Below are 14,857 nucleotides of genomic sequence, written 5' to 3'. Positions count from 1 at the left end.
CGAGGCACTGTACAAACATATAACAAGGAGAAAGATCCTAGCCCCAAAAAGCTTGCAGTCTAAGTTTTAAATGAGAGAAAACAGTTGGATATGACAGAGATAGAGAGAAAGCACAAAGAAACAGCAAGACAGATATGAATAGTGGAATAAGCAGTGGTGATGGTGGTTTCAACACACCAGTTGCCATTACAACAATATTTTTGTGTTTATACCTGTAGGCAAAACTTACAGATAAATTGCCAACAAATACTCTTACAAGGAAGGGAAAATATATACAAAGGTTGCTGCATACTACTATAAGGGGTTAATGTTTCAAAGTATGTTAAAGTCTTTGAAAGTGTACTTCACCAAGAGGGATGGGTTCAGCAATTTTTTGTCACTACTGTCTTGAGATGGAGTCAGACGTAGAGGTGGAAGGTTCTATATTCCACTCCCTTGAAATTATCCAGTCTTCCTTATATTATCATTATCTATAACTAGATGAACAACACTTACAAACTGCATCAAGGAGCTGTGTAGGAGATCTATGTCTAAATCCTATATGGCTGCATGTAATATATGGAAATGTAATAAAACCATAACACTATATCACACTGTCTATTTTAAGCATCATGAAACATGGCCAATTTTCATGCTATTAAAAAGGATATATTTCTATAGGTTTTATTAAAAATACCCATTGGCTGGCGGTACCCAATAAACTAACTGAACTTGGGATGCACACATGCAGCATTCAGGTGACATTTAGAGTGAGCCCTGGATAGAATGTGTTGCAGTTGTCCATTATATAGGCATTAAATACCTAGGCCTTTTTTCTAAACCAAGTATATTTTTTAGACAGAAAATGGTTTGGCCCTGACCTCACTGACCAGCTGAGCTGTGTTTAGAAACCATTTTTGCTGGCACAGTGCTTAAGCAGAGTTTTAAATCGTTTCTGAAGATGGTTCCCAGCCCAGCAGGAACAGGGCTGTTATGGGTAATTGGCAGATGCAGTGGCCTTGTTTAGACTAGACTTTTTCTTAAAATGTATCATTGTTGCACTGGAATTGGTGCACCTCTGCCTGTGGTAGTGCTAACATAGGCTGCTGGAGACCGCAGGCATTTTAACCATTGTTTCAACTCAGAGTAGGTCTAGACAAAATGATGATGGAAATGCCAGTGGAGTTGCACCAAAGCCATTGCCATTGCAACAGTGGGAAACTTTAAGAAAATGCTAATGTAGACACAGCCAGTAGCTGTGGGTCGCATCTTTATTGCAGTTCCTCTAATTATAACAACTGTGCCCTGCTTTCTTCGCTCTTCATTTCCCTGGCTACTAGTGATGCAGAAATGAGACAGAAGAGACGGTTTTAGCAATATAGTCTAAAATTGCCTCAGGAGCGCTAGCCCATTCTAGCTGAATGGAAGAGCAACACAATCAGGTTCACTGATATCAGTGTGTGTTCTGAGTGTGCCACGTGCCTTAGAGAGCTGCGGTGTGGAAAAAGATCTCTCTTGTGGTCTGGAATGTAGAATTTTGTCTGCTGATAATCTTTTGTAAATGTGAATTTATTGTATTTGTTGTAGAATTCAGTTAATATTTTGGGGTGGGCCTGGAAATGGAATGTTGCAGCCTTTTCACAAATAATACTTTTGAAACACATCTTAAAAATTTGGCATTGACATATTTGCACTCTCAGATTGAGATAGCCTTCCTCAGATAGGAGACTCCTAAACTGATTTCTTATAACTTCTTGTGCAGGAATTGTGTGTACAGTATAATTCATCATATTTAGAACTAGGCAAGAACAGTCTAAAGCTCTTTTTACTTATTCCTTAAGCAGTTGTCAAGACAGTCTTGGGGATTCCAGTTGCATAAGTCTCTTAAGAGTCTCATCCTGTTTTCACACCCAAGGACATGAATAATATTCAAAAGCTGAGGATGAAGAAATGGAGGTATTAGAATTAATCTCTGTGCTGCTGGAGGAGGTGAGTGGGACTGAATAGCTCACAGGATTCATAGATTCACAGACTCTAGGACTGGAAGGGACCTCGAGAGGTCATCGAGTCCAGTCCCCTGCCCTCATGGCAGGACCAAATACTGTCCAGACCATCCCTGATAGACATTTATCTAACCCACTCTTAAATATCGCCAGAGATGGAGATTCCACAACCTCCCTAGGCAATTTATTCCAATGTTTAACCACCCTGACAGTTAGGAACTTTTTCTGGACTAGAACTGGAACTAGGATACAGAACTCTTCACCTCTAGGCCATTAGCCCAACTCCAGTACAGGCCAGCATTTATCACCATGTTTTGTCTTTTTCTGAGTGAGCAGTTGACTGCAATACCTGGACCATATGGACAAAAGTCATAATCACAGATGCTATAGGATATAATGGACATGCTGACCGAATAATTCTTTGTCCTAAGAGGTGGTCACTCCAGGTCATGGTTAAAACACATTGGTGGGATGGGTTAGGAAAATAAGAACATTTCCCTGCTACCTGTATCATTCCTTAGATAAAAATAGCTCTTCAGTTTCTAGTGCTGTCACTTTTTACCAGCACTAAATCTCTCTCTCTCTCAGGATTGTGGGAGTGTTTGGGAGTGAGTCTGAGAATGAATGTGCTTTGTTGTTCTCTCTGTGTTTCTTCCTGTTGGCGCAATGGGATTTTGTTTTTATGTGTTTTAGTTTTGTGGTTGTTGTGGGTTTAACTTCAGGATTTATTTTGTTTTAGCAGGCTTTTGTCTGCCATCTGGGCTGGCGTGATCAGACCATAAGGACAGAGACCTCATTTTTTGTGGATTCTCAGGGTTTAACCCATTGCCATGGATTGTGGATTTTGCCTCCAGCTTCTGCTTCAGTGGAGGAGCGTGTTCTAACTGTGTGAAAGGTGACTGGGTTTAAACATGTGAGGTGTGCCTCCCTTTTTAGCAAGGCTGCTGTGTTTGTTGCCACCTTAGTCTTGTTGAGAAGGTGTATGGAGGGGTTTGTTGTGTGGGGGTGATTTTGTCCCTGTTGTGCCCCTCTCAACACCCGCTCTTAAAATCACAATATTTACACATTTCATAAAGAAGGAGGAACATTAGCTGACTAGAGACCTGGCAAGTTATGGTAAGATGTTAGGAGGATTCCTTTGGGTGGTAAAGCCCCAGAGATTTGGCATGTCTTGTCCTTTTTATAGGTAGGTTTACATGATACTAAACAATGTTTCCAATGTGTTGAAAGTTTCCCTGAAGTAGAGGACCAGGGAGTGTGATTATATTGTGTTTGTTGCCACTAGGACATGGGCTGTTTTCATTGTGGGACTCTGACACATTAGGTTAATCAGTGCCCTAAGAACAGGCAGGCTTCCCTTGGGAATGGTGACCCTGTGCCTGTTTCTGAGACTAAAGTACAGGATGGGGTGGCTGTGGCAAGCTCCAGATGTCACTGGGGATGTTGGTTTTGGGGTTGGGTGGTTAAATGCCCCCTTTACCACCTGGGGGAGATGGCATTACTGGTTTTGTGGTTCCTGACTCAGCTGTCTCTCGGCAAAATGGAGTCTGAGCCTGTTGCTATGGAATCCTCAGTCTTGGCTGAGGACTCTGGCGTTCTGGCAAAGCCCTAAAGCAAAATATGGCCCTTGAAGGCATAGAGGGTTGCAGTTTCTAAGGGTGCTGTGAAGCAGGCTTGTTCGGTCAGTGCAGTTGGGAAGCACACCGTTGAGAGTGCTGCTGAGGGTGGGTCTGTGGCTGGGGACATGGAAAATTCTCAGGTAGCAGTTTTGTGCTCTGTTCCAGCAGTCCCCTACTTCTGGTCTCTGTGAGCTCCCCCGCCAGGTTGGTAGCAATTCTGAGTCGGAGAGTGTGGAGGATGATGAACTAAGGCTAGGTCTACACTACCCGCCTGAATCGGCAGGTAGAAATCGACCTCTCGGGGATCGATTTATCGCGTCCCGTTGGGACGCGACAATCGATCCCCGAATTGACGCTCTTACTCCACCAGCGGAGGTGGGAGTAAGTGCCGTTGACAGGAAGCCGCAGAGGTCGATTTTGCCGCCGTCTCTACAGCTATTTGCGTTGCTGAATTTGCTTATCTTAAATCGACCCTCCCTCTGTAGTGAAGACCTGCCCTCAGATTCTTTGGGTCCTGAACACCTAAAGGGGGATATACCCCAGATGCTATTAGTAGGTTTCTGAATGAGACAAAGGGGAAACGTGGAGTAGAGGTGGCATATTTGGTTTCCTGATCTTAATCTGTTTTTGTTGTCTGCTCAGTATTCTATGAGATGTATCTCTTTGTCTATGTTTGACAAACAGAAATGGTATAGATTGAAAAAACTGATGACCAAGTGCGTGTTTTTTTGATTAATGGAAATGTTGGGGGTTAATGGATGTAGGAGAGCCTGGTGTTTTTCTTTGAGGTTTTGTTGCTTTCTTTTCTTGTGTCTGTCTTTTTCTTATTTTTTCTGATGAGTACTGGTCTGATGGACATTTTTTTATGTGGCTCTCAGAATGTGAATGGATACAGAGACAGTAAAAAACATATCACACTCTTTGAGTACTTGTCCCAGGAAATAAAAGGTGGACATTTCATTTTTTTGCAAGAGACTCACACAGAGTTAGGCAACCAAATTAATTCGCTTGCTGATTGGAAAGGGGAGGTTTTTCTGAGTCTTGAGTCCACTGCAAGTGCAGGGGTTGCCATTTTCTTTGTGGACAAGGTGAAGTCTTACTCATGATTGTGATGTCCTGGTTTTGATTGAATGTCACCACTCTTTTGAGCAGGCTTCCTCAGCTTGCATAAATTGAGGGAAGCGAGACCCTCCTGCTGAGGGCTTGGGTGATCTTCCAACCCCTGACTTTGCCTGGGGGGCATTGTGGAGCCGAACTGCCTTTAAGGCGCTGGGACTGGATGATCAGACTTGGTATGGAATTATGGAAAAGTTGGAGGGGAGGTTGCAAAGGTGGAAGTGGTGTTTGCTTCGGCTCTCCTTCCAAAGGCAAGTGTTAGTCATTAATAATTTAATTGCCTCAGTGTTGTGGTGTAAGATAATTGTTTTGGGTCCCTCTCAGCTCTTCAGAAAAAAGTTCAGAAGGTTCTTTTGGACTTTCTCTGGGATGCCTGTTGTGGAAGGGGGTCAAGGTCTCATTGATCTTTTGAGCAGAGTTGCTACTTTTTGGTTACGGTCTCTGTAGCAGCTGTTGTTTGGGGAACCTGTTTCCTGGAAGCAACTTGCCTTTGCTTTTCTTTGGTGGGTAGTGGGTTTGGATGTTGATCAAGAACTTTTTTTTGTTGGACCCTGGATATATCAATTTTGAGGCGTCTCCTGGTTTTCATCAAAGCCTTTTTAAGGCTTGGAGTTTTTTAAGATGAGGCCACAGGACAGAGAGCTGGAGTTCCCAGAGCTGCTTGCTGAACCTCTTGTTTATAATCCTGCCATGAGGATTCCTAGTCTTGTTTCTAGGAGTTTTGTCTCTTCCCTTATTGCAGCAAGTTTAACAAAACTGTTTCATTTAATTGATTTTACATGTGTCTCAGATGATATTTTGGCTGTCAAGGTTGGTTTTCATTCCATTCACTAGGTTTCTCAGTTTTTATCAGAGGTGGAATCAGCTCTTCCTAGAGGCAGTATTGCCAGTGTGGACAGTTGCCTACTTGAGCGAACCATTCCTGATTATGCTAATGCTTCTATTTTCTTGCCTGTTGCTCCTGCTATGGACTGGGATGTTGACATGCCTGGCAGCTTGCTTGCCTTCAATAGGTTTTCTGAATTTTCGTCCATAGCTTAGGCCACAAATCATTGGATATGCTTATGGCAAATATTTGTCATTTTCAAATGCCTGTTGATTATCCTGATATGGTGTGGAAAAGACAGCTTCTGGTGGCGGACTCCATCCATCCAGCCTGGCTAACTATATACAAGCCTCCGATTGCAATGAGAATGGGTGATCTCCAATGGACAATTCTTCATGGGGTTATTGCCATGAATGTGTTTGTTCATAGGTTGACTTGCACGTGTCTATGTCATGTCCTTTTTGTGACATGGAGGAGACTATTATTCATATGTTTCTTACTTGTTCCATGTTATAGGTCATTATTTGTTTGACTTCAGGATATTTCTTTGTTATTGTCCATTGATTTCCTCCCCACTGTGTTTATTTTTACTGTTAAGTACAGGTTTACAAATAGATCTGTGGTATGCTTTACAAGCTTTATTTTGGGTCAAGCAAAGATGGCCATTTTAAAAGCAGATAACATAAATTATTTGGTATTGGGGCTGCCAATGTTCTTTGTTTTTTTTATGATTTTTAGTGGTTTTACACAGTCATTTAGAGTTTAAATATTATACACTTATAAGCTATTTGGATCAGTTTATTCAGCGATGGGGTATTAGAAATGCACTTTATGCTGTTTGGGATGGGCAACTGTTTTTGAATCCGTAATTTATTTTTCTGACAGTACTGTGTTTTTGTACTGATATTATTAAAAGTATTTTAACAGTCAAAAGTCTTTCTCTCACTTCCTTTGTCTCGCTCACTCAACCACATACTGCTGGTGCTGAAGTAATGTGAGTAGTTGCAGTTCCCTTCTGACTGTGTTACTGAGTGTGTTTTTCATGTGTGTGCTAGAGGTATATACTAGGAAGTGCCAGGACCAGATTACTGCCTCAAAAAAACAGAAATGGAAGAAAAAGTCAGAGAATGGATTTCACACCAAGCATCAGTGTTAATGATTGTCAAGATCATTGTCATTGTTCACAGTGAATTAAGATTTTGTTCCAGGGCAGTATAACTCATCACATAAGAGTGAAAAAGGATCAAGAGTACTAGTTTCTGTATCACAACAGACATACTTCATAATAATAAGCAGAGAGACATCACTGCTGTCACATCAATATCAATGATTCCATCATGCAAACCCTGTCAGTGGTATCCCATTATTTAAAATATATAATACTCTACTCAGAGACTGCGACACTAAATACACTGGAGAAAATAATATAAACAAATTTGCAGAGAGCTAAAGAAGATCAGTTCAACACACGTTAGCAGTGATTCAGTAGTTTTCAGATGTGGGCTCCCCGGAGTAGGAAGAAAATTTACTGGCACAAAAACTTCAAAAGTGAAGAACTGGCAAGGAGTAAATATGTTAAATGTGTAAACACCTAACTTAACAAAAATAAACGAATACCTGAAATTATAAAACAACTATTGGAAAAGCTAAACATTATTGCCAGTAACCAGACTGGTTGTGACTGTATGGGGAAGCTTGCTCATTTGGAGCGTGATCCAGAGCCCATTGAAATCAATGGAAAAATGCTCATTAATCTCAGTGGATTTTGGATTAGGTCCTTGTGGCCTGATCCTACTTCCATGAAAGGCAATTGCTGAACAGCAATGTATTACAAGAGAGCAAGCTCAGGCTGTTAAGTACTGAAATGACCAACGGGCAAAGTACTATGAATGACTATTGAAAAAGCATGTTCTTCAGAAGGGTTGGAATTTCAGTCATGTAGCTTTCCATTCCCTCTTAGAAATGTAGGGGGAAAATGTTATTCCTTTACTTCCTTTTGATGCCATACCACTCTTGTCTTCTCTCACTGGGAAGCTGCATGCCAGAGACTGTACAGTGATAGAAAGGGAAAACACAAACTCAGAGGAAAATAAAGAAGAGATTTTCAAGAAAGCACACCCATTTTCAGAGGTTTTGGCAGGGGAATATTAGTTTATGTGCATAGAGAAGAAAGGGAAATTGTGACATCCAATATTCCTGATAAACTCTGATTTTACTGTGTATGAGGAGACACCATGTCCAGTAAGCCTATTTTTTATCATTGTGTTGAAACTTCTGGGGTCCAGTCAGTGGTGCTGGAACTAAGGATGCTGCCGCATGCCCTGGCTTCAAGTAGTAATAACAAATACCAAATACATGGTTCCCCTGGTTTCCATCAGCAGCCCCAGCATAAAAATTGTCCCAGCACCCCTGTGCCCAGTGCAGTGGGAGTTTATTTAAGGCATAAAGGCAAATGTTTCTGATACCAAAGGTAGTCTCTGAGACTCTGTAAGACGCATGATTTTTATTATACTTGTACATGTACGACATATATACTATTCAAACATAAAATATTTTAATGGATTTATTAAGTTCCTATATGAATTATAAATATGTACTTCACAATTCTTGTCAGCCAGATTGCTTCATCAGCCCCAGCCATTTTATGGCATAAATTTCCATTAGATGTTAGTGGAATAAAGCAAGGAACAGACAGACTCAATATAACTTGGCTGAATTAGATAAAAGGGAGGAAGGAGCTCTACAATTACAGATTGACAAGTTGGTTTAATATCCAGTAAAAGAGGAATGCAACTCTGGAGCAGCTGGATTAATTTAGTAATATGGCAAAAAAAAGGGATAATTATGAATTTCAGCATGTCTCAGGAGTTTAGTGAGACCTGAAGGTTTAGAGTTCAACTTCTGACCACACAAAAAGTGCTGCTATCTATAATTATCTTGGGGATCTTGCTATGATTAGAGAATGTAGGCTTAAAAATAGGAGAAAAAACTATCTTTAAAATGGACAGAAGTAAAACAATATGAAGAAGTAAATCAGTACGTGGTCTTGAGAAGAAAGTGTAGTAAATGATGTGACTGAGTTTGCTTTATAATAGCAGTTCGCTATTGCCTAGAGCATTACAAACATCAACCAGACAGTTGAAAGTGGGAAGTGAATGACCACTAGATTGCATAGCATTTACACATTTGTTAAATGCAAAACCTGGAGAACCTGAAAGTGATCTACAGTAATTTCATGCATCAACATTAGAAGGATATGAGAAGTCCAAATAAATGGTTGGATCACGCAAATCGATACTCACTTAAATTATCCTTACATACACAAATAGTCCCACTGAATTAAATAATCCCATCTGGCCTTTAACCAGCAGTAGAAAAGTTCAAACTCTCACTAAACCAACACAAGAACAGCAATGAATTTTCCTTAAAAATAGGGATATGCGGAGAAACTGAAACTGGAGGTGAATTCACAAACAAAAGTTTGGATAAGAAGCAAGGGGAAACACATTTAATGGAACACAGAGAAGAACAAAAATGAATATGCAGTACTGAAGTCAGTACAAAAAAGAGAATGATTCCACAGGATCAGGACTTCATCCTGTGTATTTAATGGGAGTTTTTCCAGTGATTTCAATGGGGCTAGGATTTCACTCACATAATTTTGTAAGACCCAAGGAAAAACAAATAAGGGACATTAGAAAACACGACATCAGAGTGACATGGGTCACTATGCCTGAGCATAATAGCAACTATAAAGAGATGACTATATAAAGACAACTGGCAAAACCATGTTTTCCTTCAAGAACAAACAACAACATCAAAAAAGTAATAACTGGTAGAGATGGGATCATGGGAAGAACTGGAGACATTTATCAACTATTCTACAGCAGCAAAATTAGTTTCACTTGGTAAGTATTGTCTTCAAGGCCTTAAAACAAGGGGAAATAAGACGTACAAAGATGTTTCTCATATTTTGAGAAAAAATAGGCAGTAAAGAAGTTAATCAGTAAAAGTGACCAGGGAAAATAGCATTGGTAGAATAAATTATGGTACCCACCAGTAGAAGAACAGCTTGAATCAGAAAGAAGAGAATCCTTGAGGACAATAACAATAATATTGTTGGTATACATGAGTGAGATTACAAAGGAGATCTCAATTATTCCAGCTTTTTGTTTGTTTCTGAAGATAAAGTGGCAAAATGAATTGTTCACTGCTTTACCATGATAAAGCTAGATAACACTATTGTAAATGACTACATGGGGCCTGTCCTGCTCCCATGAAAGTCAGTGGAAAAAATGAAAGATAGGAAATTCAGAATTAAGTTTGAATTACTCAAAGCAGTATTAACTCTCAAAGAACCACCACAACCTTAACTCTGACCTGTTAGAGACAAAATAAGCACAAAGTTGTATCTGAAAAACAAACAAAAACTGCATTCCAATTCACTGGCAGTAATCAAGAAGTTCAAGTAAAGTGGTTGTAATGCTACAATAGACGATGGGTTTTCTGTAGAGCAGCTGAGATAAACTTACTTCCAAAAGCACTCTATCACAGATTCACTTTCCATATATGCATCCAAATAGGGAAAACCAGTTTCAAATTTAAAGCAGACGTGTGCTCTGCTGCTTTAACAAGAATTAGAAGTTCAAATTCAGAAGCAGTGTACTCTCAATTAACAAATTACATACAAGTTGCATTCTAAATGGTGATATAGACAACTTCTGTTTTAAACAAACCTCCATATAGTTTGTGATCAGTTTCTACATGTAACTTATCATACATGTATTAATAGAGCTATATACATTTATGACGAGATATTTTGTTCTGGCTTGGGACAAGCGCTCAGATAACAGGCATGATAACTCATTCTGATACATATAATCCTTTCTGAAAAGCACACAATAAGAACTGAAGGGCCATGAAATTCTAAAGAGATCATTGGTGAGAAGTGATTTATTTGACTTTGACAAATAATTTGTTACTGCGCCAAATTTAATGAGTTTTCAAAACGGACTAAAAAAGTAGAATATTGGTGATTACCCATCTTGAATCACAATATGCACAATATGGAAAAAAGAGGTTTTGATTACTGGCAACCAACCCATCTCCTCAACTGCAGAATTTTGCAAAAATCTACCAGTATGTCAGTACTTTGCCAAAACGCATGTCAGTACCTTGCCAAAATACCCACAGAGTAATAGGATGGCCAAAAGAACTAGTCAGACACTGAAAAATCTTGTTTAAAAAGCTGAACATGCCAGTGAAGATACATAATCTAGACTGGCAGCCAGGCAACCGGTCCACCTGTAAGCAGGAAATAAGAACTGACAGCCAGCAAGAGTCAACATCTCCACAGCAGAATCAGGATCATATATTGAGGAAATAGACAGTCAGAGAAATCACTGAAAAGTTATTTAAGTGCCTGAGAATTCCAGATACCCAGTTACATATATCAGAAAAAGATGAACACTCAGTTACTAAAGGAACAAAAGAAAATATACCTGTGTCAACACAATCATTACAGGCACCAGTATCACCAAATTTGTTGCATCCAAGCAGCACCTGTCTGAAGCTACACTATAATAAACTTGCCCCCAAATTAGATCTTTATGGGAATAGGTATGTGAGGGTCTTTTAACTGCAAACTTCTGGCTTTCATGAGAGGAATAATAGCGGTTTCTACAGGTTGCAATGTGGAAGGAATGTGGTGGTGTGGAGCAGTGTCCGAGTTATAATGAAAATTTTGTCAGATGTTTCTTGAGCTTGTCCTGGAAACTCATATTTGAGTATTTGGCTGTAGCACTTTCTTGCCACCTCTAAATAATTGCTACTGTGGACTGGGAACATGTTAACCTGCTTTCATGGTGAGCAAAGGAGAGGTTGGATGATATAGATTAAGTAGGAGCAGAAAGTCAGGAATTTTGAATTTAACATTGCTTTCAATGGCCATTGGTAGTGGTCTCTTCCCAGGAGAATGGGATGTCTGAGGATGATGACTGGAAAGTACAATCCATGGTGATGAATGCATGGTCCATGGCTAATTTAATAGTTACCAATACTACTCCTGATCTGGTTAAGAAAGTCTTTGCAAGTATAAGAGACATAACTGGATGATGCCTCGGGTCTGATATTAGCCAAGATGACTCCACCTGGATACTTAATTCAGCATAATCTGAGAGGCAGCTCAGGATTTCAGCTATGTTCTTTGCATCTGTCAATACAGGATGCCGCCTGACCCAAAATTGGATTTTACAAGTGATTTGCTTTTTATAAGGCAGTTTTAGTATGGGAGGAAGATAGGATTAATAGGGATGACCCGACTGAAGGGCTGCAGTTGCTTCATTTACTTGACTTCACTCTCTATATGGATAACTCCTTTGGGTCAGTTTTCCTGGCCCTCTTGGCTGTGTGGTTTCTGGCTCAATTCATATATATCTCGCCACATTCTAAAGCTTATTATTATTATTTTTTTTAGGAAGAGCTTGGAGCTCAGGGGGAGGAGGATATTATACCTTTTTTCCAGAACCAACCATTACTTCCTCTATTTTGAGGCCAGGATGCACCTCTCCCCCCATGCCAAAGGGCCTCTTTTGATGGTCCTCCCTCAGACACTAACGGCACTCACTAGGTTTCAGAGGGCACTAAGGGAGAATACTTGTCTTTCCAGCAGACCATGCTATTGTTGGTTTGATAGGATTTTGTAATGATTTGTTGTTCCTGACTGCTGATACATCGTTCTGAAATGACCTCTTCCTTTCCTTTACCCTCCCATGTGGTGATAGCATTCAGATGATCTGCACCTAAGGAAATGGCAGAGATGACGGCTAGTGAACACCAGTGTGAAAGCCTTTCTCTGAATCGGATTGACTGCCGTTTCTTAAATCTTAAGCAGTGATTGTGCTCAGGTTGTGGTGGAGGTTGCAGCCTCAATAGCCTGATGACTCCCAGATTTATATTTCCACCTCTTCTATTTCCTGGCTTGTTGATGCAGGGGAAGAAGTTGCCCCATATCTAATAAAGATGGAGACAGGGATAAGATCTATCTTTTGAAGCTAAATTCACATAAAACTGAGATAATACTGATAGGGCAGGGGGCTCAACTGGAAGTAATGATAGAAATGATATCAAGCTGTTTATTTCTATTGTCCACAATTTGAGGGTCTTCTTGAATCCCCCAACTGCTGCAGGAAGTTCAGGTAATAATGGTTGCCAGTTATACTTTCTATCATTTGTGCTCCCTCAGTGTATGGGATTGTGGCAGCTGTGATCATCCAAGGTGCTCAGGCTAACACCCCCTTGCTTTAAATTGGAAATGCTGGTGGCAGAGCATCTTTCCCACAGTCTTTTGACTCTGGAACATTTTCCCCCTTGGTCCACTGAAACCTGGATTTGGTGATCTTCAGATTACATTTTCAGGCTGATTTGTTGTCTCAGACTTTTCTGGGAGGCGGTAGTAGTGGATTGGGAAGTAGGGGTGAAAGGATTGATGACTATTTCATGGTTGGGATGATTTATTGCAGGTCAATTTTTAAAGAGGTTTAAAGGTTTGTTTGATATATATGTTACAAGGTTGTATTTTGAAGACTTTATAGTGCATATGATGTTCTGGATAGCTGCAACTGGGAAAACGTCTATATAAATGAATAAATAATCAAATAAACAGTCTAAACATAAAGTACTGTAGTAGTTATATACAAATTAGTATACACACTATCTGCTATGATAGTTCACAGACATTTTTGTTTATGATAGGACTTAGAATAAATACTATTTTTTGAAAAAGTAATTGGGCATCAGAAAAGGTTGATTTTATTTCTTTAAAATTAAATATACTAAATTGACTTAAAAGCCCAATTTCCTACAGGAATATACAGTTTGTGTTAAAGATTTTGATTAAAGGATTTGACAAATTCCTTTTAACAAATATTTGTTACAGGATGAGGGGGAGCAGTTGCAGAGGGTACAAGAAATTTCCATATTATGTGATATGCCAATTCTCTCGCATACTTTATTAGTCAACCAATACCTTCACAAATTTCAATAGTGGACATGAAGTTTTATGGAAAATTTGCCCCCCCCTCCAATCCTGTGTTTCCTGTTTGTATGGGCCCATCACCTTAATCATTCCCCTCAATCTTCTGTTACTGCACAAATGCTTAACAAGGATTTTTAAAACAGCCCTTTAAATCAAATGGATTAAATTATACAGCCTGCCTTCTAGATTTCTTTAGGAAATGTATGGGACACCCCTATAACTTATCAGGCTCTTGGTATGCACCACTGGGGAGAAGTAATATTATATGATGACAGCGAAAGGGTCTGTTTGCAAACATTTATCTTTAATAATTAGCCATTAATGGGAGGGAAGTAGGCACAAATATATGAATGGTAAACTGACTAGTCCCTCAGCAATACGCTCCTTGAGTATGACTTAGCATGCAAGTTCATTTTTAAAGCAGTAATTCAAATGCTGTAATGGGAGATCTGTTTGTTTGCTTTCCCCCCTCAAAGACAGAGCTTTAGCTAAAAAAAAACAAATGAAGAAAATTCCCCAAAGAACCTTACCAGGGAACAAGAAAAACATCCATTGTAAACAGCGGGTGGGTCTTCTGACAGGCTTTGTTTGCAAATGATAACAATTACAGGTAATTTTTCATTTCAGTTGGAAGAGCAGGTATTAAAAAAAAAAAAAAAAAAAAAGAGAGCGAGAGAAAGAGAGATTTCCCCAGTGTCTTATTCACTCCCAGGTCTACAACCTAACAAGAGTGTAGAGAACTAGGTAGTTTCTTCTCATTCCATTAAGTGAGATCTAATTGTGTCTGTTCTGTCTGTTGGCAGATGCGGTTTCTACATAACAACAGCCCAGAGACAGAGCTGCTTGATTAATGCCTCCAGCTGTCATATGCCCCATTATCTGTGCATTTGCATAACTTAATGGTTTAGGACAGGGGAGAGAGGATGCTTAATTTAATGTTTAGCAAGCCCTTGATAGCTGAATAATTTAAGAACTGTCAAGGGAGGTCAGTCCTACAGCGATTCAGCAAGACAGCTATGATTTCTGCATATCGTTAAAATTCTTACATAGGATATATATATATATATATATATATATATATATATTTTTTTTTTTTAAAAGAACAACAGTGCCTGAAAGGAAGCATTGCTTTTCTGTTAACCATTCCTTCCCTGAGGACTACCAGAGAGGCTTTGGGAGAGTATCTAAACATATGTAACAGGCCAAGAGGGAAAGAGTTAATTGTTCTTTCTCTTTCCCTTCTCTCCCACCCCCTTCACATAGCTGAAGGGGGCAAAGG

This window comes from Malaclemys terrapin, chromosome 6 (genome assembly GCF_027887155.1).
Source record: "Malaclemys terrapin pileata isolate rMalTer1 chromosome 6, rMalTer1.hap1, whole genome shotgun sequence".
Classification (NCBI taxonomy): domain Eukaryota; kingdom Metazoa; phylum Chordata; order Testudines; family Emydidae; genus Malaclemys; species Malaclemys terrapin.
Note: the sequence above shows the minus strand (reverse complement) of the source record.